Source organism: Carettochelys insculpta, unplaced genomic scaffold, assembly GCF_033958435.1.
Source record: "Carettochelys insculpta isolate YL-2023 unplaced genomic scaffold, ASM3395843v1 scaffold_0035, whole genome shotgun sequence".
Taxonomy (NCBI): domain Eukaryota; kingdom Metazoa; phylum Chordata; order Testudines; family Carettochelyidae; genus Carettochelys; species Carettochelys insculpta.
Window position 1 is genome coordinate 148,979 of NW_027439072.1, and position 11,856 is coordinate 160,834.

At 52.6% G+C, this 11,856-nt stretch overlaps 3 non-coding genes across 3 annotated transcripts; 1 reads left to right on the forward strand and 2 right to left on the reverse strand.

Annotated features, from left to right (window-relative positions):
• Positions 1-854: 854 nt before the first annotated feature.
• TRNAL-UAG (transfer RNA leucine (anticodon UAG)) lies at positions 855-936 on the reverse strand. The gene has a single exon. It is a non-coding gene; the product is annotated as a tRNA-Leu (tRNA).
• A 2,576-nt stretch (positions 937-3,512) lies between these two features.
• Positions 3,513-3,585, forward strand: TRNAF-GAA (transfer RNA phenylalanine (anticodon GAA)). Its single transcript has one exon. It is a non-coding gene; the product is annotated as a tRNA-Phe (tRNA).
• A 6,381-nt stretch (positions 3,586-9,966) lies between these two features.
• TRNAI-AAU (transfer RNA isoleucine (anticodon AAU)) lies at positions 9,967-10,040 on the reverse strand. Its single transcript has one exon. It is a non-coding gene; the product is annotated as a tRNA-Ile (tRNA).
• Positions 10,041-11,856: the final 1,816 nt, after the last annotated feature.

Here is an 11,856-nt window from a genome sequence, read left to right on the forward strand (position 1 = left end):
TCTTGACAAAGCTGCTGCACCATTTTGTAGCTCTCTGTAAGGCCCCTGCGAATCTTCTAACTTCTTCTTCATGTTTTCTGTGTTTCCAGACTGCCAGCAGCCTGGATTCACAGTTCTAGTAGTTACAAGCAGTCTTACACCTAAAGCACCACATTCCCTCCCCTCTTGAGAAGCCCTCTTCATTTTAAAATAAAACTGATCTAACTACAGCAACAAATATGGAATAAGCCACTATACTGTTGGCAGAAATCCTACATCGAAAACACTGTAAATACGACATAACATGGTCTCTAGTCTCGACAGGTGGTCGTTTGGATCTGGCAGACCTTCTCTCAAATCCAGTTCCTGATGCAATATCTTGTTGTGTTCGCAACTACGGTGAAGTCATCCAATGGGGTTGGGTGTTGGCATCATCTCCTTTTGGTGCACAGGCAGGTTTCCAAAGGACCCCGCAGACTTTGAAATCCCTCTATTCCTATCAGCAGAGTAGCTGGCCATTAGCATGGCTATTTTGAGGTTTTGGCCAAATGTGGCCACAGCCCATTTGTCCTTATTGATCCTCATCACATTTCTTTTGACCCCACCCTGCAATTTATCCAAGTCACTCAGGAGCCTATCCCTACCCTCCAGCAGATCTACCTCTTCCCCTCGTTTAGGGTCATCTGCAAATTTGCTAAGGGTGTAGTCCTGCCCCTCATCCAGCTTTTCAATAAAGATGTTGAACCTTGCAAGACAGAGAACTGATCATGAGGACATGATACTTGAAACCCATCTCCAAACAGAGATGTCAGTTGCAACAGTTGGGGTCTGGCCATCAATGCAGCTTTCTATCCATCTTCCAATGCATAAAGAGATGGCAGTAGTGGGATTTGAACCCACGCCTCCAATGAGACTGGAGCCTAAAGCCAGCGCCTTAGACCGCTCGGCCACACTACCTACAAAAGGTACCTCACGCGAGCATCAACCTCTCTTGACATTTCCTGAGTTTCAGAACAGTTTACGCCAAGAGTACATAGGAAGTTTTAAAACGCCTCATATGTCATACCTAGTGAAAATGTCAGCATGTTTTCAATAAAAGGGGGCTGTGACACAGTATCCCAAAAAGATGGCTTTTAGCACATCCTAACCTTCCCCTGCTGTCTCTCTTGGCTGCTTTTTATCCCAGATCACACTGACACACAGAGGAAGGTGATAGGGATTACTGGTCATGATACTCTTAAAGCTGGAGTCACAGTTCCTGGGTGCAGCTGCCATCCTCTGCTCTGGCAGCTGAGCCTTTGAAGGGCTCCCCACGTGGGCCAGGGTAAGCAGTGACTTGTGGATGGACGTAATGGGAGGGGAACCCAGCCCAGATAGAACTTCTGTAGCTTTGTGGCTGTTATATTTGCTTCACACGTGCAATGTACTTGGTTTAAAGCCCCATGCAGGTGAGATACATGCAACAGGGCTGGTTGTGTCAACTGCACAACTCTGCCACTTGCGAGCATTTTGGTGGATGCTCCATTTTCTGAGAGCAGCCGCAGTGGAGATGTCGTTGTCTCTGGCAATAAGAGTTCAAACTGGGGCTCGTGGGGTAGATTTTTGTGCTTCTTCTCATGCTTACTAAACTGTGCTGTGCATGGGCTGTGCCCCAAGGGGTCTGTTCCCTCTGGGTGCCCAGAGGTAAACTCACAAATGAGCCTTTTGGGGGAAGGAGTCACTCCCGGGACCTCTCTCCCCTTCAGTCTCAGGGCGAATTACTGACCCATGGCTGTGGGGCTGGCATCATCCTGGCTCACTCGTATCTTGCTTCGGTAGCTCTGAGCCAATGTGTGAGACTCGGCAGTTATGTTTCTTTGTTTCTCTGCTGCATTGGTCCTTTCTGCAGCTCCCTCTGTGGTAGGGCTCTGCCTGGCCCTCTGCCCATCTCTGCCCCCTGCCTGGTGACTATTTACTGCTCAGAGCCACAGGCTTGTTCCTGGGCCTGGGTCAGTCTCTGTTGCTGCTGGCTCAGTGTGACACGGCCTAGGTGTGTCAGCCTGCACCAAGGGCATTTCTGTGTCAGACTCCTGAGCCCCCGGGCTCCAACGCAGCCAGACTCACTGATATGCCGGAGAGTCCAGGGAAACACTTCCCTGCCCTTGGGCTGTTTTCATGGGCTAAACTCCCTTCCAGCATAGACCTGAGTGAGACGCTGAGACCGGACCCACAGGTCTATGCAGCCAAGGGCTCAGCATTAGGTCCTGGGCCACTGAGCACTGGGGAATCCCATTCACAGTGTATATTGTCTCCTGGCCCTCTCCTGCCCCAGACCTGCCTCTGCAGAGACACCCCCCACACTAGTGAGCAACAGTGTTGGCCTGTGCTTGGAGTCTGCCCAGCACAGGCGCTGGGGGGCAGCAGGCTCAGCTGTGCTAGAAGTAGCATCACACAATAGGACTGGAACTCAACAAAGCTCAGCAGGTTGGTGCCTATAAAGGCTCAGTGAGGATGGGATTCAAGCCCTGCAGAGCACAATGGATTAGCCGTCCATCCCCTTCACCACTCGGCCGCCTCACCCAACGTGCCTGGAACTTTTTCATATGTCCCAACTTCAACCCTGCGAGGAACCTTTCTGCCACTCACTGGCTGGCCGGGGACACGGGAAGGGCAGTTTTGGCCCAACAGGGCTGTGATCACTCATGTCCCCTGCAGAGCTGCTTCCTGGGGTGAGCAGGGGACTGTGGTGCCCTGCCCTGGGAGCAGCACAGCTCAGCCCATGTGTCCCTGCTGGGTGGGAACAGAGCAGGGCCATGGGCAGGGACTGCAGCCTTTGTACCTCCTCCTGTCACGCTCTGCTCCTTTCCAGCTGCTCTGTTAGCACAGCAGCTCCAGCTGGATTGGCCCCTTCTCTGCCAGGTCAGTCTGTGAGGGGCCGATGGGAGGCAGGTTCAGGAGCAGGCTTTGGCTGGGTCTGGCTGGGACTGAACATGTGGGATAGGGCAGGGGCACTTGCCTGGCACAGCTTCTTTTGGCTGAGGGGCAAAGATACCTCTGTGATTCCCAGCCAGTGACATCAGTGAGGGCAAAGCCTTCAAGTCCATGCTCCTGACCTTGCCTCCCATCACACACACACATTGCCCCCCCCCCCACCCACTCACCGCCCCCACAGGTAACACATGGGGGGTGAAAAAATGAAACAGATTGTGATAGAGTGGGGGGGGCGTGTGGGTGCATGTGTGAGACTCAGGCTGTAGGTAAAGTATCTTCTGTAAAAGGCCTTGTGATTGGAGAAAAACATCTCCAATACGCCTACCTTCATACCTCCAGCTTCCACCCCAGACGCACCACACGATCCATTGTCTACAGCCCAGCATTAAGATATAACCGCATTTGCTCCAACCCCTCCGACAGAGACAAACACCTGCAGAATCTTCTGACTCAGGAAGCTGCCAACGTTCCTCCTGCCTCCCAAGGACACTTGCTATCACAGCAATAGCTGAGAAAAACACCTCCAATATTGAGGTGATGACCTGAAAACCTCAAAAACAGCTGCTGATGTAGCTCAGTTGGGAGAGCGTTAGACTGAAGATTTAAAGGTCCTTGGTTCAATCCCAAGCTTCAGCAGAGCTTTTCTGAACTTTGGCCAGAGAGCAATTAGTGACTGCTTGGTTCCTTACTGCTGGCAAATGCTCCTGGAAAGGATGTTGTCAGCCCTTTTCGGACACCAAGGCACTAGCGTGCTCTTCCTTTCTTCTCTTGCTCTTCCGCAGCAAGGGGAGGAAAAAAGACCCCATTGTGCCCAGTATGATCCAGCCAACTTCACAGATCTTGCTGAGTGTTCCCAAAAGTCCACTGCTCAACCCGCCGAGCGATTGAAAGGCAGCTCTGAGGCCCTCTCACCACCACTTTCTCCAGGTTGGCCCATCCAGGTGTCACAGCAAATGCCACACTGGTGGATGGCATTGCAGGGGAGGCTCAGAGGAACACAGCCGAGATTCTGTGGTGCACTGGTAATCACAGAACTCTCCAAGCTGAAATCAGCAAAAAACACAGTATGTCATTTGTGTCCTGGCATGTGTTCCTGCTTCTATGGCTGGCCTGCAGCCTGGCATTCCCTGCCCCTGTGAGTGCCAGCAATCAGACAGCCTGCGGTACCTTTCAATGAGACATGGGAACACTTTTGTAATTAGTGAAACAAAAACCATCCACCAACAGTATTTGTTCCCTTTGCTGCACTTAGGTGCCTGTATGCTGTTGATTTCTTCTCTTTGAAGCAATAAGAAGCAGCTAACTCAGAAGGTGCTGAGCTCGCCCATCTTCCCTGAGATGTGAGATTGCCTCTCCCCACTTGAGACACCCTTTGAGGTGGTGGGCCGAGAAGCCTTTAAGGACTCGCTTTTCTTAGTTTCCAGCTTTAAGCTGCTGGATGAGGAAAGAGTGGCCAGGCAAGTGGGTGGCTGAAAAAGGGAAGGAGGTCTGACAAACAGGAAATGGTGGAGTGACAACAAAGTCCACAACCCCTTGCATATTTTTCCAGCCAACAAAATGCAGCACGAGATTTGTGCTTGGTCCACAGGGAGGGCTTTGAAGCAGTTAGGGAACGTAGGCCATTTTCTGTGAGGTTCCCCTAAAGTTAAAATACTGTTGATGGAGCTCCAGAGGGCCTCACTCATCCACTAGGAGGAAAAAGCCCCAACTCAGGTGCGCCTGTGGAGAAGAAAGGCCCTGGAGAGACAGAGATTTAGAGCAAACCCCACAGATTTGAAATCAGATTGCAGAATGCAGAGCTCTGAACACTGCCATTACGCCATGGGACCTGCAGATGAACAATTTCTGGGCACCTGTGATTCTTTGGAGGTTGGCACCCTGCTTACCTTGGCTATTGATACTGGCATACATGCATTCCTTCTGAGAAAGGTAGAGTTGCTGTGGTGGGGTTCAGGGGTCCCCATGCACTGCACCCTGGCTGTAGGCAGGAGTGACTCTCACTCAGCAGGTAGAGTAGGAAGTTTATTAGGTGACAGAGGTCCAGTTTCTCTCAGAAGAGTCAGTGCAGCAATCAGAGAAAGTCATTCCATCCCGTCCTGGGGAGAGGAGCCCGAGGGTTTCCTCTCTGAGGTGTAGCTTCCCCCTTGCCCGGCTGGCTGGCTTCAAGCTCCCTCTCCCCTCCAGCTTCTAACTGCCCCCTCCGATTCAAAGCCAGATCAGCTCCTCCCTCCTCTTTGTTCAGGGCAGAGATGTTACCTGCCAGCCTAGGTTATAGCCCCAGGGGCATCCTTAGCTGCTGGGAGTTGCTCTGCTTCTCTCACACACATCCAGCCTGAGTCTCACACATGCACTCCTCCCACTCCATCACACTTGCCTCTACAGCATAACCAAACTTTCACCATTTTCCACTGGTATAGAGTACAGCTTCGTGGTGGAGCATTTGACTGCAGCTGAAAAAGTCCCAGGTGCTCCTTCACAGATGGTTGTCTTAAGGGAAATAGATCTTCATCTCCAGTCCATTTGGGGTTTTCCCTGGATGTTTGAAATAGATTTAAACACTTATCATTTTCCTCTGCCAATGTACCAGCACTGAGCAAACCTATCCTTCAGCTGAGATCAGTTCCCAGCCTGCAAAGCTCAGGGTTCTGATCCATTGAACACACAAGGGTACTGTACATCACAGATATGCAGGGCCCTGCTCACAGTGGCCTGTGCTGGGCAGGAGAACCAGGCCCAAAGCCAGGGGGCTCAGGAATCTAACACACAAAGGCCACTTGGTTCAGACTGAGCTCACAGCACTTTGGCTTCATCACACTCGTCCAGCAGTGTCAGGGCCCACCCCAGGCACAGGAAGAAGCCTGTGTCTTTGACCAAGAAACATTCAAATGGCAGGGGCAGAGCTGCTGGAAGCCCCAGAAAAGAACCCAGCCCAGGACCAGGCAAAGCCCTCCCACAGTGGGGGCTGCAGAAAGGGCCAAAACATTTCAGAAAAGTCACTGACAGTTCCCAGCTGCAGAGCCCCAGGCCTTGGCCCAAAGCCCCCAAAGTGAGACATGAGTGAGCCACGCTAACACCAACCCCACAGCCAGGGGTTAGAAACTTCTGTCATGGCTCCTTCCCCACTCTAGCAAGAGAAATGCAGAAGTGGGGCCCAGCAAAAGTACCTCCAAGACCTTATCTACCAGGTTTTGGTATAAACTTCCCTTAAAAAATCCAAAAACCTTAGACTTTGGGGATAAAATTCACTGCCACCAGCCAAGTAATAATAAGGAAACTGGGGAGAGACGACGTGGGAAATCTCAGCCCCAAAAGTGAGAACCAGGACACAAAAAACATTAACCAAAACCAGGTTAATAAAAAGAAAAAGGAAGAACTTTTGTTATTACAACAATATTTGTGTTGCAAACCTCATGACGAGATGGAAGAGTCACAAAGTAAAACACATGGGGAGTCTCCACCATGGGCCTAGAACTTAGTTACAAGGAGAGGAAAAGAACATTTCTAAAAAGCGCACAGACATCAGACCCCACTTCCCAAACCAGAAAGCAATAAAGCCCAATGGATCTATGTAAACTTTACCCGACTCACAGAAGATTGGAGGGCCTGTTCTTGGAGGGCGACATTCTGTGTCTCTCTCCCTCATGGCTGGAAAGAAGAAGAAGGAAAAAGACAGAGAACAGAGAGGGAGGAGCCAAAATTTAATTCTTACCTCCATTCCTCTTGGCCAACCCCACCTGGCTCAGGAGGTTAACCCTTTCACTCCCAGGCTGCTAGCAAACCCTCATGATCATAACAACTTGCCTTGAGAATGAAAGGATGAGAGGTCCCTGGAGTGACTTCTGCCCCAAAAGGCTCATTTACGAGTTAACCGTGGAGCTCCCACAGAGGCCAGAGTCTGGAGGATGAGGGGTTTCTTACCTGGAACTGAGGCCTGACATGTCCCCGGCTGCTCAGACTGGCCACGAAAAAGATCCTAGATCAAGAGCTGAACACTCAGAGCCACAAAACACACTCAGAGATCAGGAGGTCAGGATTTTCCTGTAGAGTTCTATGGCTTGTTAATTTTGGCACCAAAGCGGAGGGCAAAACTCTGCACAGCTAAGGATGTAGATGTGCGATTGTCAAGGTAGTGAGAATCAGTCAGGTGCCTGTACCCAGCCGTGCTGCAGCTGGAGAGGTTCCTACACTGTTAGAAGACGCAAGGTCAAGTTCTCCACAAGGGGTCTCTTACACAATGCAAAGCAGCACTTTCCCTTGCATGACCTTATTTCCATTTGCTGCATGCAGGACACATGGTAAAATTACTCAGGTTTGAGCAAGCTCACGAGCAATCCAGCAGACCACAGGCAGCAGGGTCACACGCCCACCCCAGATATCTGTCAGGGTTCCCATCAGAATGTGCCCAGAAGCAATTTTTGTAATTTGTGTGGGAGGAAAGGACGGGAGCTGCTTCAGGCCACAGCATATGGGGTGGGTTGGAGGGATGACTTGGCCTATGTCTTTGCAGAGCTTTTCATAGAATCATAGAATCATAGAACACTAGGACCGGAAGGGGCCTCGAGAGGCCATCGAGTCCAGTCCCCTGCCCCGACGGCAGGACCGACCACTATCTACACCATCCCTGATAGACATCTATCTAATCTGTTCTTAAATATCTCCAGCGAGGGAGATTCCACAACCTCCCTTGGCAACTTATTCCAGTACTTGACCACCCTGACAGTTAGGAACTTTTTCCTAATGTCCAACCTAAACTTCCCTTGCTTCAGTTTACGTCCATTGCCTCTTGTTCTCTCCTCAGAGGCCAAGAAGAACAAGTTTTCTCCCTCCTCCTTATGACACCCTTTAAGATATCTGAAAACCGCTATCATGTCCCCCCTCAATCTTCTTTTGTCCAAGCTAAACAAGCCCAATTCTTTCAGACTTTCTTCAAAAGACATGTTCTCCAGACCTTTCATCATTCTAGTTGCTCTTCTCTGGACCTTCTCTAATTTCTCCAGAGAGAAATTATCTCTAGACAGTTCCCACTCAGCAGCACTACGGGCATAAAACAGGCTCCCTGCCTGCTCTAGCTCCACGCTGCCCCTAAGGTCGCGTCTACACTAGCAAGTACATTCGAAATTAGAACTGGAAGACCGAGCTCTTTCGAAAGAACCCGCTGAGCGTCCACACGCACCCTGCGCCCTTTCGAAAGTAAATTTGAAAGAACTCCCGTGTTCTTTTGAAGTTGAACCTCCGTTCCCAGGATGGGAAGAGCGCCCTCCTTCGACAGAGATCAAGTGTAGACGCTCCGCGGCCCGCTCATTCAAAAGGGAGGGTCCTCCACGGCGGCAATCAGCCGGCAGGCGGCAGCACCGCTCACAGCACAGACGGAGCTCTATGGTTCTAGTGTCTGACCACGCTTAAGAGGACGCAGGCTCCCAGAAACCCTCAGGCAGGAAGCTGAGAGCGTGGAGTTAGCAGTGAGGCCACACTGCTCTCCAGCTCACCAGCCACCACGACCGACAGCCAGTCCCCCACACCACCCAGACCTATGGCCAGCCACCCAGATCCCCGCCCACCCCAGGGGCCCTCCAAAGACAGCAGGGAGTTGTCCCAGGAGGCGGCCCAGGCCCTGAAGCATCGAGCCCCTTCCTGGACAGAAGCCAAGATCCTGGACCTCCTCTCCCTCTGGAAGGATGAGGAGGTCCTCTAACAAAGGGGGGTCCTTTGCCGCAATGCAGTCACCTTCCAGCGGCTGGCAAAGGGGCTGCTTGGCCATGGCCACCCCACCTGCACACTGGACCAGGTCCGGTCAAATGTAAAAGAACCGCGGCAGGGGTATTGCAGGGCCTGGGATGCAGCCAGGCGGTCGGGGGCAGCCCCCACAAGCTGCCCCTTATACAAAGAGCTCCACTGCCTCCTGGGGCTGAAGTAGCTGGACTTCCCACCATCTTCCTCAACACATCCGTCAGGGACACTGAGCCAGAGACAGGGACCGAGGGCGAGGAGCACCCGGGGTCGTTCGCCAGCACCAGGCGACCACGGACAGCACAGCCACTCGACCCCACCAGCGATGACAAGGGCTCAAGCAAAGGGGTTCTTGTCATTGATCTCCCATCCAGGCCATCCAGCTGGGTCCTGTCTGACTGCGCCTCACCTGCCTTCCTGGAGGGACCCCTAGGTAGGTGCCATGCACACCAGCCTCCCTAGTGCTCAGGGAGGGAGTCTCAGGTCCCACCCGGGGTGGCCACAGGCATCCCACAGGGCCACCAGTCCAGGTGCATGTGGACCCTGGACAGCTATGTTCCCCGGGCTCTCAGGGGGATGATATGCGGCACTCAGCACCACATAGATGGGACAGCATCAGGGGCTGCCCAGACATGGAGGAAGCAGGGAAACAGCATCCGGGGGGGGTGCGTTCCCCCAGGACTGTCAGCCAACCCCACCTCTGCAGAGACCCACCCTGTCACCTGTACCTCTGTCCACCTCTCCTGAGCTCCCATGGCCAAAGCTGCTCATCATGGACTTCCTCCAGGGCCTGCTCCTTGTGCTTCTGCACCCCACCCCCAAGGGCCCTTCCTCTGCCTTCCCCAGCCCTCTGCCCACCAGAGCAGCAGCTGGGGGACCTGAGTGAAGAAGCAGAACTCAGGCAGGAAGAGGAGCAGGGCAGGCAGGGACTGGCACCACTGGTGAGTTACCTGGGCCTGTGGTGCTGCAGTAGCAGGTGTCCAGGGAGGGAGCCTGTGAGGCCAGAAGTCCTTTGTGGGGAGATGGGGAGCAGAGAAACCCAATGGAGCTGCTGTAGGGGCTGGTGCCTTTGGCAGAGGGCTCCTGCTGCCCCTTCCTGTGGGAGGTGTGTGTTGCAGAGCTGGGAATCTGGGGATCCTCACCTCCCCCAGGACCACTCTGCAGCCCTTCCCTCTGCCTGGGGTGGTGACTCCCACTTGCTCCCTGCCAGCCTCTCACCCTGGTTCCTTCAGCTCTTTGGGCCTCCTGCCCAGAGCAGCCGCAAGAAGGAAAGCGGAAAAGACCTGCCCATGGCCAGCATGGGGCTTGAACCCATGACCTTGGCGTTATTAGCACCACGCTCTGACCAACTGAGCTAGCCGGCCAATTACAGAAGATACCACAAGGGGCCTTTTTGGAAATGAGCAACAGGCAGCTGCAGGGCCACTGAACAGGGATTTTCTCCCCTCCCCCACCAGCCTGGCCTCCCCTTTCAGACTCCCTCACCCATCCCCCACTGCTCTGAGCCCAGCTTAGAGTTCCCCCAGCCCCGGCTGCCCCTTGCCAGCTGTCCTGGGTCCTGCAGTGGGTCCCTCAGATCCTGTCTCTCCCACCCCTTCCCACTGCCCTGATCCCCTTGTCCCCTTAGACCCTGCCGACCCCCCAACTGCCCTTTTCCCCTCCTCCCTCAGCCACAAGCCCTGCCCAGGTTCCCCTTCACATCTGCCACCTCTCCCCCCTGGAAGCCAAACTCCTCCTCCCTCTGCACTGCACAGTCACCAGCTGAAACCTTGGGCCCTGCCCAGGGGCTGTGTCAGAACGTCTCCCACCTGCACAATTCATGTCCACGGCAGGGGGTTTGCTTCCCAGCAAGGTTAGGAAATGTTGGGGAGGAAGCAAAAGGAAGCTACAAGAGGCACGTCGGCCAGGTTTATTGCCATATTGGATACAGTAGTAGTTCCCTGTAGATTTCTTAGTCTAAGTCAGGGCATACTACAAATATGCACCCACGGTCAATGGACTCGGCTCGGTCAGTGGCGGGACTTTCCACTGCCCCCTCGGCCCGACCCAGACCACATCCCACGATTACATTCTTATACACAGGTAGAAACAGCTTACTCATCACTCCTGACGTATTGAGGTACAGCCCTTCTACGTAGTCAGGTGCCGCCTCTCACCTTGTACATGGTGGTTTGAACAAAACTCTATCCATCATATGCCCCTTTTGCCCCTGTCATTGGGATGGGTCAGCCTGTTCTTTCTGATCTGTGGAATGTTCCAGGGTCAGGTGTTCTAGTACCATGTTCCTGTTCCAACACACCAAGTAGACAGGTTTCTGCAACATCAACCCTCTTCTTGCCAACTTCTGAGAGCACTGCATTCCTTTTGCTTACAGATGCACTTTGCTTTCTGTTAGCAGAGTTTTGACCATTACTTTGGTTCAGGCCTAAGGCTGGGCCTGTACTTACTACACATACTTCACCCCAGATGGGATTTGAATCCACAATCCTTGGCTTAGAAGGCCAATGCCTTATCCATTAGGCCACTGGGATACACCAAAAAAAGGAAGCAACGAGGGATAAAATTCTCTCTCAAAAATGTACATTTCTCACCAAGGAAGACAAAACATTTGCTCTTTCTTTGTCTTTGTTCTTTCTTTGTTCTGAATCTGAGAAATGCCCACGCACTAACTCTGCAGTAGCAACAAAGCAGTGACCCGCACCCAGCTAGATGTTCAGTTACCATCCCTGGCCATTCACCAGGAAGGGACATGTGGGCAACAGGTTCACAATGGCCATGAAAGGCAGCTGATCAATGGGCTTGACACCATGAGCTGTTTGGCTCTGACACACACCGAGGATCTTTCTGGCACCCAGATGAGCGTGTAAATAAAGGGACATTGACAGGATCATTTCTCCTCTCCTCCTGTACCTACAATGAAGGCAGCAACAATGTTGGAAAGACAAAGAAACTTTTGATGTGGCCTAACTGGAAAAGCATCCCAGGAAGCACAAACTGCTCGAAGTTATGGGGAAGGGAAACCTTCCAATCTGGCTCAGCGTGAGCACATTTAGGAATTAGACTGGAATTTCTCTTTTCTTTCTCTTGTAACAGTTCTGGACTCCTGCACCAATACCACCTCGAAACACATGCAGCTGATCTTTTTGTGGGGAATAAATGCTTTTTAATGTTTCATCGAAG